At 41.9% G+C, this 13742-nt stretch overlaps 1 protein-coding gene across 1 annotated transcript in view; it reads left to right on the forward strand.

The window, feature by feature from the left end:
• Positions 1-208: 208 nt before the first annotated feature.
• The window catches only part of LOC132958404 (receptor-type tyrosine-protein phosphatase delta-like), a 353687-nt gene continuing 340153 nt past the window's right edge, over positions 209-13742 (forward strand). The window contains exons 1-3 of the mRNA XM_061031189.1: positions 209-345; positions 496-608; positions 743-776. The gene's annotated coding sequence lies outside the window, so the exon portion shown is untranslated. The remainder of the gene's footprint in view (positions 346-495; positions 609-742; positions 777-13742) is intronic.

The raw sequence follows: 13742 nt of genomic DNA on the forward strand, positions 1-13742 counted from the left end.
GATGAAGAGGTTATCGGCCTTTAGCACCTCATTAAGGAACAAACTGGCTGTTAATTCCTGCATGGTGGGAAAAATCCCATCACCAGCTGCTCCCCTAGCTGGCCACCAAGCGGCCGGAAGGGGAACTGCATCCCTGAGCGCAGCATCCCTGCCGTCTCCGCTCTCTTCCTCCTCTCCCTCACTCTCCAGCCGTCGCCGGGAGCAGCTTGAGAGTGTGTGTGTGTGCTGGTTAAATCTGACAGCACGCTGGGGCTGCGTTTCCTAAGAAAAGCTCAGCTCTCTCAGTTTTTCTGCCGGTCTTATTGCCGCTCTCGTTGTCTTTGTCGACAGTGATAAAGAGAGCAGGTACCATCTGTCCATTTCGCCAATTTATTACGAGTTGCCTTTTTTTTCCCCACAGATGTTATGTCAACACTTTTTGGGTGGTGGATGTGGGGGGAACTCCCGGTACTAATGGAATTTGTTGTGGCTCTTTTGGTCTCTTCTCTCTTTCAGTTGAACCGGGGGCCTGTTTTTGGAATAAGAAAAGCATTGCTGTTTTCTGACTTTGAGAGAAGAAAGAAGGGACTCCTCTGGAATTTCCTCAGGAATTTATCCGGACTGCCCCGGTAAGAAAATATATTGATCTCAAATACCGCAATAACTTGCACTGCATGCATTTATTTGACATATAGAGTCTCTCCTTTCAGACAATTCAACTCTTATGGCTCATTTTGTTTTGCATTTCTCTGTTTAATTGCAGTTACCGGGGCTTTGCATTCTACCGCCTGGCTATAGTAAGTAGTATAGACTTTTTTCCACTGCATCTTTGTTGAAAGCGGCTCCTTGTGTGTTAGTATGTCGAATTAAGTATTGGCTCGGTGTCTACTATAAGTTGTGTGTCGTGTGGCGCTGTGAGTAGGAGCCCAGGGCGCATATTTTTGCATATCTTGCAGCTACGTTGTGGATGTCGTAGCGCACAACGTTCACGTCTTTGCCTCTCGCCGTTACGCTCCAGAGGGTGGCGAGATATTTACGGATTTATTTTGTAATTGATCGCCTTCATAGATCACCCACACTGTGCTAAAAACAAATCTAATCCATGCTTGCAAATGTGGAAGACGCATGAGTACGCGCAAACTTGTGTTTTCAAAGTTTGGTTACAGGTCTGTCCTGAGACTAAGGGGTGTGAATGGTTTGGTGTCTGAGATGCGCGTGCGTCTATGCATGCGCGTGCACGAAAGGGCTCATGGCTCAGGTGATGTAGACGGTGGGTGGGCTGTGACTCACCTAGTTAACCCATTTTCTGCTGCCCTTATCTGACAGGCTTTGATGTCAGATGTGACTGGTGATTGACAGCTGATCATGCCAGTAGTTTTTCGGCTAAGGGCCGGTTCCCACCCCCTTTTCCCAACCCTGCCAGCTATATTTGGAAAGTTTCCACATAGCCTGTTTTATACAACCCTTTTCTTTGTGTGAAAGCCTATTTGTCACTACTACAGACGAGTGATTCACACATAGCCAATTACCCGTGATTTCCAGTCATACTTTGCAGCCCGAGGAGGAAAAAAAAGAGAAGAGGAATGCCTCTAAAAGGCGAGATAATGAAGTGAAAAGTTTGTGCGCCTCAGTGTTTTGTAGCGAGCGATCGCAAATGAGGGGCAAGGACGGCTCACACGGGCAAAGAGATGTGTGTGTTACCATGGCCAGTGTGGAGTGACAGAAGGCTAAGTGAGCATGACCATGGAGGAGAGGTAATAGCATTACGGTCTGCCAGTCAAGAGGCAGAGCGAGAGAGATAGGCTACTGTTGCACTTGCAAAGGGAGTGAATGGGAAACACACAAGTGCAGAACATGCATTTAGGTGTAATCATGATATTAAAGCTATTTTAGATAAGAATAATCATTTTGTCTGCATGTGGAGAGTTGTGTGTTCTTTTGTGCTGAGGGCTCTACAAACACTGAGGACATCATCCACATTTGACTGTGTGTCTATGATAAACAATGAATATGTAAATAAACTGCCAGTACTAATATGAAAATAAACAAATCTAACACAAACACTAACAGGGGACGTACACACATCCTCCAATAACATGTAACATGCAGAAATGTTGCAACACAGCAGTCCTCCAGGCTAGTTATCCCTGTGTGTGAAGACAGTTTGGAGCACAGAAGTGGATTTGAATCACTTGCTGTCAGTTGCAGTGTGTTTCTGGCAAAGCTTTCAAGGATTAGTCCCAGGTAGGAATACCCCCCCCCCTCCCCTCCCCTCCCCTCCCTTAGCCAGCAGCTCTCCCATCTTATAAACTGGCAACATCCTGCAATTTTTTCTTTTGCTTTCCTTTGAGTGATGCTTCCCAAAACTGCTCGCCAGGCCCCAGCATCAATCACTGTTGGATGGGGTTTGAGCAAAAAGCGAGGAGTAGTGAGCGAGAGAGGCAGGTCTGCTCGCTCACAGTTGAACATGTGACCCCGAGAGTCACAGCTAGCAGTGCCAGTTAGAGAGCCGCATTTCTGCAAAAAAAAAAAAAAAAAAAACTCTCCTATTAATTATGCTTTAACACGGGTTGCTGTAGTGTGACTGTGTTGACAACACACCCACTTTTCTTCTGCCTTGCTGCACCTCCCAGAAGAGGAAGAGGAGTGAGCTGTAGTTATGGTTCATAAACTTCATCCAGGTGACATAATCAGGACATGGCTGTATGGACGGCTGCTAATACGTTATAACTGCTTTTATTTTCTGTTTCATTGCACATTTCCTATATAAACATTTGGCTAAATGTTTCATACTGCACAATGTATTGTATTTTTGAGGGGAAGAGGGATGTGCAAACAACGGCTATTTAAAAAAAAAAGTTGAACATGAGGAGTATTGGCTGCGAGAAGAACACCTTGATTGTGGTCCAAGCCTCGGCAACAACTAGCCGACTCCCAGGGGCCGGTTTATAATGAGGCAGCGCTGTCAGATAATTAGATACACCTGACGCAAGCGTTTTCAGGAAATTTTGATTCATCCCAAAATAAAAATCTCTGTGCCTGCCAACATGAAAGCAGTTTTTTTTTCTCCCATTGCCACATTCCTCTCCAGTCATGGTGGCAATGTTTTATTTATTTATCCACATCTTAATGCTCTTGGATGAGGGGGGGGGGGGATTCTTTTTAGTGCAAGCTGATGCATTAGCTGCCAAAGTTCCTCATCTTTTTCTCATCCCATGCAGCCAACACTCTCTTGGCTGCATGATATGAACAAGATGCCATGGCTTTTGGATTTAATGACAGAAGTATGACAATAAAAATCCCTCCTTAAAAATACGCTCAAACATGCGCGTCACATCACCAAAGATGCAATACATCACGTGTGTCTGCACAAATGTGAGCAGCACAGGTGTGTTTAAGAAAAGCATAGTCATCTCATTATATCAGCCCATGTGTGTGTTTTATGTCGTGCTTCCATGATCATTTTCAATACAGAATTGAAATGTTAGATCTAGAACTTGATGGATGATTCTGCAACTCATCAGCCATCTTATGCACATGCTGCGTTCAGCAAGCCATGGATGATTCATTGAATATATTCATGCAGACACATATTTACACACATGCAGGCTCATACATACAACCTTAATGATATGTCTTTTTCTTAGCTATTGATTAGAAAATGCTGTGCGGAGGACACCTGCTCACCTGTGCTGTTTTTTTTTTTTTTTTTATCAGCCACATGGCTCCGGTCATAAATCAGACGCTCATTAGGCTGTAAAACAACAACTTTGGTCTTCTGCGGGAGACATCAATGCTGTTAAAGCCTGATGTATGTGATATAGAGAAAGGTAAATCACTGCAGGATGCTGATGTTATCTAATTAAGAACAGGTTTCTTTTCTCTTGTCTCATTTACTCTTCTTAAATGTCCAAGCTAATAACCTATGCTAATACTTAAGCTATCAAGTTACATTTACTTTCTCTGACCTAGACTTAAATATACAGTATGCTTTCATAACGTATGCAAGTTTATCTGGAACGTGGTGACCCAAAAAAAAAAAAAACAATATCCATTTTGACAGAAATTATTTTGAATGACTATTTTTTACTTTGGTTAAACACTGCTCCAAAGACAGTTTTATTCTTTATCCTTAGTCACAGTGGCTAAGTCTACCATTAACACAGTCTTTGAGTGCTGTATGAATTTGAAGAAAAAACATTGTTTCGTTACATTTAGAAGATTTAATTCTGTTTACTCTTTTCAAAAAGCATCCAGGCCAGTTAGAGTCCAGCAGGGGTGTTATTGAAGGGACATGTCTGGCAGCAAATCCAATGTCAGTTTGATCACATCATTTAATCTGGAGCATATTGTCTCCCTGCAAACAGTCAACAAGGTTTCGTGGCCTTCCTTCATCGCTGGTAAAGCAGGGAAAGATATTCAGCTTTGAGCAACTGTCACAACATCTCATGATTGCCAATTGTTTGGTTTAAATTGCCATCAGTTTTCTAACTCTGCGCTGTATTCAAAGTAATACCGCAGGGCAAATGCAATAATATTTGACCTATACCATTCAATCCTGTAACATTTGAATATGCTGCAATGACATTTGAATGAATTATAGAACTCTGGTGTACCATGCTGAGTGAACTGTGCCGACGCTCAGACGGAGGTTGTATCATGTTTTCCATTACAGCTTTTTTTTTGGCCTTCTTTACATTGAACGCATGACAAAATGACCAAACATATCTACTCCTCCATTAGTACCTTGCAAGCTACTCTCTCGCAGGAGTTCTAACCCAGGTTCAACGATGCATGATTTGAAATTCATCTCATCCGTGAAGGCTGCGGCGGATGTTTCTCTTCTCTGCTCGACTTCCTATATTGTTATGGCCTAAAGAAAAACTCTACTTCTTTGCTGTGCAGTTGAACTTGGAAAGAAACAAAAACAACAACAAAAACAGCAGCGCTGCCTTCTGTCTGCTCTTACATGACAGGAACTCACAAAACTGATGGATACTGACAAAACAGGAAGACAAGGAGAATTTTGCGGATGTGCTGCCCTGGGTCAAAATCACTGCCTTGAGTTATAACGATGTACACAAGGCTGGACAAAATATCTGCACTATGTTACACAACACAAAAAAACCAAAACACAAATAGGAGCTTTAGATTTAAGCAAAAGTTCAACTGAAAGCTTTCTGACCAAAACATAAGGGAATTTATAAGCTATGAAGCTGCTGTAGCTTATTGGATTGCAGTTTTATGTACAGTATGTGTTAGCATGTTGGCACACCTTATAGCTAGTTCTTCCTTGTAGGCGTTAGAAAAGATGATGACTCTCAAAAGAGCAAATTTCAGCTTGATCTTACATTCTGACTGTTTTCCAACCACATGTACTTCCCGATGATGTGAATTCTATCTTCATACCAGTGTCAGCTTTGCTCTGCTATCTGGCGTCCAAACAGATTTGAGAGGGCACCAGTATGTTCAGTATCGGCATTATGGTCTTCTGGGATATGGAGGCACAGAAGGAAACAGAGAGGAATAATGCAGGCAAGCTGGAGCCAAGGTACTCTGCACAGCTCGATGCCGCTGCCTCTGACCGACATGAACAAGAGAAATCAATTAGACCTACTCGGTTGCTATCCAAGGGACATCTACCATGGGAAAGGGTAGAGCGAATCAAAGTGTTTGGAAAGAAAAAAAAAACACACAAAAGAAAGTATAGCAGAAGAGGAGAGTGAACTCGAGTGTCAGTTTGTTGTGTTCTTTGTCAGATCAGCCGCCTCTGACCTCAAGATAACATTTAATTCTCTCGTCTTTCAACCCATGCATGCTTTATAATTCCAGACACCGGCCCATCTCTTTTTAAACAGTGATGTGAAGCTTTCTCTCTTACGTTCCCTATCAGGCCAGTAATGGGAAAAATGAAACGCTGGCAAAAATGTACCTTACAAGAATATCTTGATGAAGCCTGAGCAGCAATCTTTATGTTTGGAGGAGCTTTACATTCACAGTCTTATGTTTATAGTCTTACCGTGAAGCTGTACCAGAAGTCATTCGAAGGTCATCATGAATGTCGTTTTCCTTCCACTCCATTATGGGCACAAGTCTTGTTTTGCTGAAATGAGAGCGAAAACAAGTCAGACTCTGAGGGTATTATACGTTTTAAAAGTTGCATTCAAGCAGGGCTTAAGGTTTTAAAAACCTCCTTATTTGGTTTTAAAGAAAAAATCTCCAAAGTCCCTGAAGATTAAAAAAAGATTCCTCCCACTGAATATAAAATAGTCCAACTATTATGGTAGGATCAGAGAGGCTAGTATCCACAGCGTATCATTTATTAATCATATTTTACAGCCAGCTGAAGCACAGTCTCGCTCTAATTTGAAAATATATGCCGTGCTACAGTAAATGCAGAGATCCTACTTACAATCTTGATTAAATAGACGTTTAAAATCAATACGTGGATTTCCCGAAGATCATGAGAAAATTATTGTGCTTCACCGGCAGAGATGATCGAAAGAGATAAGCCAATTGATGCTTTATGCATATTTCATTGACCGGAGCTGTGCGCTGCTCTGTAAATACTGAGGTTGAGAGTGCACAGCACAGATTTCACAGGACCCAGAGGCCTGGTCGGCTTTGATCAGACTGAAAGAGGACACTTTTTGATCAAGCCCCACCTTGGACATCTAAATCAGAACCCCCGGCAGGCTCAGCAGCTCTAAGACCGGGAGATAGGATGTAATCTCTACACATAGGAGGAAGTGGACACCCCTGGAAGACTATTATAGTGTACATTTTCAATTCCCCCTCCCCTCTTTGTTCCCTTGATGAATATCTCACATGTGGTTATAGGGCAGTAGAAATTCAATTTGACAAAGAAGACCTGTCCCAGGGATTCTTTTAAATATCATGATTGCATAAATTCTGCAGTCTAACTGACCTAGAAGATAAATGAACAGCCAAACTTCACTGTTTTGTCTGATGATGAATCTGCTATGGAGGAAACTGAGTATAGATGAATAATTACATCATATCACTGACTGCACGCCGTTCTCCAAAACCATTTCTTACACAAGTGTTTAGTCACATTGAGTGGTCAAACTTGTGGTCTTCTTTGTGGGTTTTGTTGGTACATAGGAAAGCTTGCAAAGAGGAAATGTTTAAGGCGGTCTTTTAAATGGTTATCAATCTGGACGAGGTAGATGACTGTTCCTTCATTGACTGTGGTTCTGCTCGTTAGATGAACTTTTTCCTCGCCCCTGTTTCTCAGTACTTGCTCATTCTGTATTGATGTTGAGTTGCTCTAAATAAAACAAAAAGCAGTACGGTCTAGACACAGTAGGGATCAATGAACCGGTTTCCCTAGCTTTTTTTTTGTTCTGCCTTGGTCGTTATCTATGATGTATCCGCCATGCTAGAAATGGTCACGACAGAGTGTAATTTGAAATTAAACACACACGAAAAAAGACTATCATGTGCCCATATAATGATGAAAATTCCAACAGCAGAAGCTTAGGAAGTTGTGTTCCATCTATAATCCTGTGTGTGCAGCTCGCTCAGTCCCCTGACAGAGCACACATGTAAACACAGCACCCCCCCCCACCTCCACAACTCCCACTCAGCCCTGCTGTAGGTTTGGCTGTGGGTGCTCAGCAGATCCCTCGGCATCATGAGAGAATAACAATGAGGGTTTTGGGAGGGATCAGTTCCCCAGCACACAGCCATACTGGGTAGGGTTTATGTAAGACCCTGGCTTCCTGAGCTCGCTGCCAGTTAAAGATGACAAACAAATGGTACCAAGGAGTGCCGACTTGCCAAAGAAGAGTGGGGGGGGGAGGGGGGGGGGGCTGCATCTCTGCTTCATCCTCCCTTCACACACAAACACCCTCCTTCTGTAGCGCAAGCCTTGTTATGTGTCGTGGCTTGCGATACCAGGTCTCATGTGTATCCAAGCAAGTTGATGTGTGTTTTCACACTATTTGTTGGCTCCGCGGCTCCGTTGCCCACTTTGAAGCCGCCCCCTCCTCTCCTTATATCCACCTCTTCCTCCCTTTGTTTTCTCCTTCAATATGTTCCAATGAAAGAAGGCTGAGATCTGTCAGAAACCAACCTTTCTTCTGTCTTGCTTGTCAACATTTTTTTTTAAACAGACAGACTGCCACGGAAATTCACTCAGCCCTGACACCCCAGTGGTTCTTAAAATATCAAAACAGGTAGAAGCTGGAGGGCTGTCTCTTCCAATGATACAATTTTGGTGTAAACGTCTGCCTTGTCTGGTTTGAAATCATGATGTAGTGTTTTTAATTATCTGCTTCAAGTCGTAGCTGTAGTGCAGCTTGTTCAGGATCTCCATTATGAGTCATTAAGGGTTTATAAATAGAACAAGATCTACTTAACCCATTTCAAATGTCTCCATTCTTTATTTAGATCTATGGGTGTTCTGTAAAAATCTAATGTGCCTACTAAATATTGTTTCACGGTGGCAGATGTTAATGTCTCTTAAAAAAAGGCCTCTTAAAGTTCCAGTTTGAGCTTACTGTAACATTGATACAATACAGATGGATGTGATGCAATATGATAGAGGGGGACATATAAATATTAATCCCAATTACAAATAAAAAATCCAAAGTGACCATTTTTCACGTTCCACAAAATACAAAAAAAATAGTGAGAGACGAGCAGACATTGCACAACCCCTACTTTCTGAAGGAGAATGATTTCAAACTTAAATTGAGAAAGGAAAAATAACTTTTAAAACTCTTTGCAGAAAGCTTCTGAGACGAGTGAGCCCAGAATCTCCTGGTGCCAGACGTATTTATAGAAGTGAAGCTGAGTAGCCCACTCTTCTGTTCTTTAGGTTTTGAGGGTAAAATGCATCAAAGTTTGCTACTTTAATCAAGTACTTCTGCACCTTATTGGTGAATACCTGAGATAATATAAATGACGAATTACATAAACAAAAGGGCAATTTCTCAATCATTTCTTATCTATAATCTATAGAATCTATAAGGATGACATATTGTATAGTGTGTTATGACATGCAGTCCACACCACGGTCTCCCTGTACTCCTGCACAGCACAGAAATACTCCATAGATAACATTAGGATCCATTGACTTGGGAGTAAGGGGAAAAATCGATGTAGGGTGAAAATTAAATTTGGCCCGAAGAGCCTTTAGGCAAAGTGCAATTTGAAAACACATCTTTTGTTTTCCCCTGGGCGTCTGATCTGGACGGGCAGGAGATGGACGGAGGATCTAACCGCCATAGGGGGGGGAGAAGCAGAAGTATGCTATGAAGGAAAGGGAAACACCTCATCTCACTGCTAATGTTCCTCCCCTTTGATTGTCTAATTCGGTTAGGGCCTTGAGTCCGTTATTGGATCACATCAAAGGTCAGAGGCGTCCTGTAGACAAATCAATCTCCCCGTCTGAGGAGGCGCAGAGGAAGCATGGAGAGCCGATCCATCTAGTGGGCACCGAGTGAGGGTGGGTGAGGAGAATGAGAGGCGGGGGCAAGAAAAATAATGGCATCTGCTGCTAGGAGAGAAGTGGGCGAGGAAGGTGAGATTGAACTGTTGACTTGGGGAATGCGATATGAACAGAGGGGGAAAAAAAGGGTTTACATTATTGCTGGTGATAAGAGCATTCTTTGAGAAGAGCTGGTACATTATAGCTAACCAGATCAGCTGCACTAAACAGGGCGGTGAGTTCTACACTCAATCACAGCTTGAGTGTAGAACTCAAAAACATTATTTTATTCTGTGTAATAAGCTTGGCTATATTAAAAAAAAGCCATCTAGTGGCCCCCCTGTCTGACATTATTAGCTCAGTGTGCTAATAGGTGTAAAGATAATCCACAGGCTGCATGGCCAGCCACATTGACTTCAGTTTCATTGTAAACATTTGGGAGGTTAACAGTGACTCTGTTTGGTTCTCTATCTAACTTAAGCAACAAATACTTTTTTTTAATTTTTTTTTTTTTTACACAAGGTCACAGAAAGTCCTGATACGATGTATTTATCAGAAGACATAAAACTAGAATGATATATCAAGTAAAAAATACTAAATGTACTGGCTGATCAAGGCATTAGCAACTTAAAGTTGCATCAGACTTTGCAGCATAGAAAGTTTTGTTTACATGCAGTCCTTTCTGTGATGCAATTTGCAAAGCTGATCTATGTTAACTATAAAGTTATAAGCATATCACTCACAGTTTGATTATTTCATAAAAGTTTCCTTACAAAGTTTATCACAATAGAAATTGCTCTTTTGTCCTTGTTGATTGTTAAGATTTAAAACAAGCCATCTGAAGTTACACTTAAGGCTAATGGCAAAGAGTGTCACTTTTTAATTGGTCAAAGACTAAATAATTAACCAGATGTAAGTTGTCTTAATTAATTAGTGATTAAGATTTTCATTAATTGAGTTAAAGTCAAGTTCCACAACAGGTTGTTCATGAGTAACAGTGCTGGAGTGAAACCATTATTTATCATCCTGGTCACACTGAATATATACAGCCCGATACTCCTCTTAGAATTCCCATTAACAAATGGTCATAATTAAACCACCCATGCATAAACACAGTAGTGGTGGGCAGCAGTCCTAAGCAAAGTTTAAAGGTAAAAATAAATCATTCACAGTTTAATGGCAACGAGATGTTTAATTTGGGACCCCTGGGTGTGTAATTAGTTCAATTAGCCTCAATCCTACACTTGCAGAATGGACCCAGGTCGCCATGTGGTCCGCCTGCATTAAAAGCCAACAGTTTATTTCCAGCTATAAGATTAAAACTCCCTGTGTAATAACTCACCGGAGCCTCCCCTCCAGACACTGCAGCGAAGGTTCAGTGTGAGATAATGTTTGCTCAAGCAACTCTCAATGAGATTCAGCGCTCCGGTGACACCATTACTCTAAGCTCATTGCCTAGTCAGGTTGGGTGGGTCTACTCTGCCTTAGAAAGTCAAAGCATAAAAGCGCCTGGAGAGAGAAAGCACCTCTCGAGACAGATTACACGTCTGTGGACAAGCGAATAGGCTTGCACTTCACCTCTGCCTGAGACAAGCAGGTTATTATCTTTTGTTTTTTTTTGCACGCTCTTGCCAGTCATGTAATGCACGATGCTCACCCTGCAGGCCGAGCAGGTGGACGACAAGGCAGCTTACACATTCTCGCTAATTGCAGGCAGTCAGTGAGACGTATCTGAAATTGAGATGATGGCACGAGCCCGCAGTGAAAGTCAAAAGCAGCCCAGGCCCGAGCCAAAGTGTTTTAAATGGATTACACCAGTGTGTCATTGCGATTACACGCTATACGCAGGGACCGCGACAAGATGAATTGTATTTTATGGCTTTACGGCGGATCTTTTTTCTTTCTTTTCTCCTCCAACTTGAATGCATTTCCTCTCCTACAACGTAACGTGGTTTGAATTTGAGTTGTTGTTTTTTTTTTGCCTTTGAGCTGGCAAACAGTTAATGTAGAATACCTTTTCTCAAAGGGACATTTTCTGTTTATCTCAGAGTAGAGAGGCTGACTTGGAAACCATGTATACACATACATTGCCATGCTCTTTAAATTATATTTTGGCTTGTTTTGTACGGCAGCAAGAGTTTACCCTCGACTTGCACTGTGCATGGTTTCAAAACATTGTCCTTGAAGTGAACCTCCAAAAACCTCAGAAGATACTACATAAAAACAAATTCAGCAGTTCATCTTTACACCCTTACCCTGCTTATCTCCTTTTTTTCTTGCCTGTACTGCATCTGTCTGCAGATATAATAATTTACAAGGCTGGGCATACACACTCAATTATTTGCATGATGTACCATTGTGTCATAAAGCTAACTAAAAAACAACATCTTAACAATGCTTCAAGTGTGTCCTCCCATCCCAATTCCATCACTACAGACTATCAACTGATATGGTAGATGTGTGTGTGTGTGTGTGTGTGTGTGTGTGTCAGCAGGCAGAAAGGGTTATAAAACCCTTAGTTGAAGAGCGTGAGAGAGAGAGAGAAGGCGAGGTTATGTAATGAAGGAAACCATTAAGTAGGAAGAGGTTCAGGGGTTAAACACTAGAGAGCTCTGCAATAACATATTCCCAACTCTTACTTTCAGAAGCATGTTACTTGTAAGCATCGCAGTAACAGCTTTTAATTGCTCTAACTTCCTGCTTCCTGAGATGCACACTCTTCGTGGGACTTGTTGAGGAACACTGTATTCAGTCAGTGTGATGTGGGGGTGTATTACATCCGGTGCTGTGCTAAAGAAAGTAACCCCTTTGCAAAGGCCGAGGCAGAATCTGTGAGAGTCGTGTGTCTGAATGTCGCTACAGGAGACTTGTGACAAAGGTGTGAAGTTGTACGCTGGTTTGTACTCATACGGTTTTTGAAACTGTCAGGAAAGTATTGGTATATGGGAAGAGGTCTGCTTTACAATAATGTAAATATACATCAGTCTTTACCCTTTTCCAGCCTCACAAGCCTTAACATTTGTTTATGGTATCTGTCAACAAATTTTCTGCTGCACTACAATACAACAACAGATATCATTGTGTAATTATGCGTATGGGTTGACATACAGTACACAAAAAAAAAAAACCTCCAGATCAGCCCACATTAAAGAAAGATAGATATCCAACAGGGAACTCACGATTTGTTGTCATGGCTAGAGTGAGGCAGGTGCACAAAGCCTTACCTTTTCCCAACGTTCTCTAGTTTCCATGAGTTGAATAGCCACATTTTTCTTCACAATGATTTCAAGTCAAGATAGCTTCCCTCTCGATTTTGCGTGGAAAAAACAACTACTATAATTTCCCATTATAGACGGTTTGTTTTCCTGTGTGGTGTCACTCTGTTCGGAACTCTATCATCTCTGCTGTGTGACTGTGCGTACTCGTTAGGGTCAACTGGCTACACCTGGGGCCCTGGGTGTGGACACATTGAAGTCCACACTGCAGCTGTGGCACTCTCACCCACTTTCTAGCTAGCATTAAGGTCTACTGCTGCTATGTGCTGTTTTCTTTATGAGCAGCTTCTTGTGATGTATCTACCTTTGTTTTGTTGTTGCTGCTAGTTAAGTTAAATTAAGCCTTGTTACTCTGAAGCTACCCCTTGAGACACGTAACAAGCTGTTGATGAACCCCTCTCAGCTATACATATTTGACAGATCATTAGCAATATTATTTTAGACCACAGCAAAAAGCTACCCGGAACTGGAGCCTTGTATTTGCCAGTGAAAATTAAGCTAATGTGGCGCTACCTCACCGCATGATCAGAGCCAAGACACTTAATTTATGCAAAAGCCTTAATGAAATTGAGCACGACTTTAAGGTGCAGGTGCATTGAATGAATTCTAAGCTTTCAGTTGCCATAAGAATATTTCCATTTATCAAACATTTCAATGGGAGTTTACATTTTACATTAAAACTTGGAACCCTTTTGTCACGGGAAGTAATGGCAACATTGTTAGCCTTACTTATACCTTGCAATTTTTTAAAATCCGTGCTGAGATAACCATATCCTGTTACTGATTGATTGTAAGCAATTATCCTTCATCTCCTTGGCTATCCAAAGGTGTAGTCCATCCTTTCCTTCACAGCCTCTGATCCCCTCGGTGCTAAAACAATCCCCCGGTCTCTCTTCCTCAAGTGCCTGTCCCACTTAATGCTCTTAATCAGTTTTATATCAGAGGACACACTCACTCCTCCAGCTAATCACGGCTTTACTGTCTACTACATTTGATCTGTCTTAACAATGACCATTGTGCGCCTGTATTGA

Source organism: Labrus mixtus, chromosome 23, assembly GCF_963584025.1.
Source record: "Labrus mixtus chromosome 23, fLabMix1.1, whole genome shotgun sequence".
In the NCBI taxonomy this organism is placed as follows: Eukaryota; Metazoa; Chordata; class Actinopteri; order Labriformes; family Labridae; genus Labrus; species Labrus mixtus.